The sequence below is a fragment of the Indicator indicator genome, chromosome 28 (assembly GCF_027791375.1).
Source record: "Indicator indicator isolate 239-I01 chromosome 28, UM_Iind_1.1, whole genome shotgun sequence".
Taxonomy (NCBI): domain Eukaryota; kingdom Metazoa; phylum Chordata; class Aves; order Piciformes; family Indicatoridae; genus Indicator; species Indicator indicator.
Genome location: NC_072037.1, coordinates 86,522 through 90,254, shown reverse-complemented (window position 1 = coordinate 90,254; position 3,733 = coordinate 86,522).

Here is a 3,733-nt window from a genome sequence, read left to right as displayed (position 1 = left end):
TGTTCATGTTTCTTGAAGAGGTTCTTACTAAGATGTCCCTTCCTGTCACACCCCTGGCAGTGGTGGGAAGCCTGCAGGTGTGTGGTGGTGGCAGCAAAGTGCAGCCCCCTGTGAATCTCTAAATCTGGGGCTGGTTTATGCTGACCAATTCTGTTTGCTAGAGCCAGACCTTACCCTTGGGACCACTATTGAAGTCTTTCCGGGAGTATTTCTCATTCTATATGCTGATGATGGCTTGTGGGGATGGAGAAAGTTGGAAATTAGTGAAATGCACCTTTCTCCGGCATCCAAGGGCCCCTGGGATTTGCAAGGCACACATGGTTGTGCAGAATGTTGATGCTCTTTGTTTACCAGTGCCACCAGTAACCGCCAAGATGAGTTTCTCAGTTGTGTGCAGTGGAAGCCAGCAGCTGTAGCTTTTGTCTGCACAACTGTTTTGCTCCTGAGACTTTGACATAAGAGTGAGGAGGAAAAGGCTGTTGAAATGTGGGAGAAAACACCTCCAGTGTTTCTGTTTGTGGAGCAGGTTTGTGTTCCTCTTCAGCTGTGGCTAAAAGCTCCAGTTTAAAACTGGAGATTGTAAAAAAAACAAACCCAAGACATAGATTCAGTGAGACGCTCCCTGGCCCTGTGTTGCTTTGGCCTTGTGCCGTCAGAGGAACCTAATTTTGAACCCTGAAGTAATGACTGCTCTGGATTGCCAAACTTGCAGAGTTTGGCATTGCACCTGCCCAGGCTTACTGAGGAAAGCAAAAGACTTCTTAGAGAGTGGACAGAAAAAGTTCTCCAAATCCCTTCTGTTCTTAAGTCCTAATGTGCTCAGCTTTACAAATGGGACTCTGTGTTGGAACTGGGTTTGCCTCATGATTGGCTTGAGAGTGACAATGCATTTGATAAGGAGTTGGAGAGAAGAATAAATCGTCATTGTCCCAAGCACACTTCTTGTCTTTTAGCTGAACCTCCTGGACCAACTAATATATTTTTCTATGGAATTCTGCCTGGGAGCTGCATCTCTGCAGAGTGTGGCTTTGCTGGTCTCAGCCTTTAAAGCTGGAGTTCAGATTTTTCATCTCTTTCTGCCTTATAGAACTGATGCTTGCTTTAGACTCCAGTCTAAAATTATCTGATTTAGACTCCAGTCTAAATAATCTGAGAAAAGCTCATCTGCTTGATCCTGTCCTTTTGCAAAGGCCCCTTTACATTTCTGATGTATTTTCCCTTCCTTACCATCCTGTGTTGCATCAGGTCAGTCTAAGCTTCACAGCCCAGCTCAGTTCCCCTGCGTGCCTCACAAGCACAGCAGAAGCTTAGCACAGCAGCTTTGCAAAGGTTTCTTTGGAGCCCTCTGTGGTTCTTTGAACCAAAGCCTTAGCTGCAGGGTCTGGGACCTCTTTGTTGTCACAGTGCACTGCTCTGCTGGTTCTGCAGTTGGCTGTTGCAGAAGGGCCATCTCCTTAGCCAGTGGTTCTGTCCTTCTGCACAAAGAGCTGCCTTGGTTTCTCCTCAAGAGCTTGAGTGCCTTCCTCATTAAAATCAAAGGAAGAAAAGCACAGCCCCAGGCAGCTGCCTTCACTTAGGAACAGCAGAGCTGATGGGCACTTGAAGCCATGGAGTGCTGCACAGCTGGGGCACTTGAAGTCTCATGCTCTGGGCTGTAAGCCACAGCTCAACAAGATTCCTGTTTGCTGCTGTCAGACGCAGCAGAGGGATGGGGCCACAGGCAGCATCTAACCTCAGGACTTTTGGGGACCAGCCACTGCCAGTTTTGCATGGTCTGTGGCACTGGCTGCCAGGGGCTCACCATGGCTTTCTGTTAACAGTATTCTGACTGGCCCATGTCAAGCTCAGCTGCAGCTACGCCTTCAGATACTAGGCCTAGACTCTGCTTTGTTTGCTGTTCCATACCAATGTGATACTGCTGTGATGAGGGATGCAGACAGGAGAGGTTTCTGCAGCTACACTGTTGTGAGTTTCTCCTGCCCTTTAAGGCCACTTACCTTTAGCTGTGCACTCCCAGAAGTGAGCTGCAGGCAGCTCCTGTTCTCCAGTCCCACATTCAGGCTCTTTACCAGGAGCAGTAAAGCTCCCATCTCAGGGCAGCTGCATGATGCTGTCTGCCAAACTTGCTTCCACAGAAGGACTCCGTTCCCTGGCTTTGGGTTTGGGAAGCTTGGGCTTCGGAGGCTTTTGTCTCTGAAGTGTTGCTGGAACTTACTCTCCAATCTGCAGGCCTCAGCTTCCACTAAAAGCTAACCCTGAGGTCTTCAGAACTGGATGCCTTGTGCCTACCAGGAGTAGCTATTGATTTGCTCTGATTTACAGGCAGGCAGAAGCTCTTCCTGTTGTGTGCAGTGGCCCCCTTGGTCACTCATGCTGGTATCTGATGAGAGGCTGAATCAGCTTTTGCTCTACACCTTCACTGCTGCAAGTCTTCAACTACATGGACCTAGGAATGGTGCTCTGGGCCAATTTACTGACTCCTTTTCCTGTTGGGTTACCTGAAGTTCAGCCACCAGTGTTCCTGCAACATGCAGGAGAGGTGGCTGCTGCTGCTGGGCTCTTCCCTACACCCCACCAGGTCCCATCCTCCCCTCAAAATGTGGACATTGTGGCACTGGTCTCATACTTCTGCCATAGCTCCTGAAGCCTTTTCTTGTCATTGGTTTTATTGCAGCAGTCTGTGTCGATCTTGTTCATTCCTTTGCTAGAGCACCTGAAAGTTTCTCCTTCCATCAGACTGTTTGTACCCCTCAGTCTCTGGGGAGTCCTTTGGAGCAACAGGAGAATGAGAGAGCAGGAGAATCCATTAGGAGATTAAGAACTCAGTCCTTCTGCAGGTCAGAAGACACCTGGGCCTCTGTTCACTCCAAGGCACAAACCAAGCCCCTGGCGGCTTTTTTACTTTCCAGGAAGTACAGACTGGGCTTGGCTGCTGGGTAGGTTTCATTAGGGTGCCTGCTTACTGGGAGCCAGGGATAGTGGTAGAAAGGTACCATAAAGAGGCCTCTGCCTACAGATGCATCCACTGCTGGCTGCTTTCTTTTAATGAATACTTGCTGGGGTCTGGGAAATTAAGAAAAGCTGGGAGTGTGGGGGTGGGAGGGTCTGTGAACTGCCCTGCAGCAGGGTCTAACATCTCAGCAAGTCTGGAAGTGGCAGCATTGTTACAAACCATCTTTTCAGCAAGACTGAAGCCTGGTTTCAGTCTGAGCAAACAGGACACCTTAAGCCTTTGATGAGCCTGGAAGCTTCTCTGCTAACATAAAATCACTATAAATGGATCAGCTGAGTCATCCAATTGATTCCCAAGATTTAGTAATTTGCAATTAAGCTAATATTTATTGGTGCATAGTGATTGCAGTAGGTAAGAATCCACCTGTCTGTGCAAAGCTGAGAATGCTGAGCAGTGTCCTTTTTTAAAATCTTTTGTTACACTACCAAGCCATGAAATTCTGTCCCACACTTTAATAAACTTGTAATTTATTTTCAAAAGCTCTGAAGCTGTCTCAAGTGGAAATGTGCTTTACTGACATGCAGCTCTTGAGTGGCAGCAGTACACCAGGATGACACTGTGGAAATCTCTAGCTCACCTCCTGGGTATCTTTAGAACAAGTTAAAGCCAAAAAAAACCCAAACTCACTGCCCGGGCTGAGGCTGGCAGACCCCCATGAGCCTGTGGAGGTCATGACCACCCTTTTGCTTTCCCGCCTGCCATCCTGTGCTTTTTGCCTAA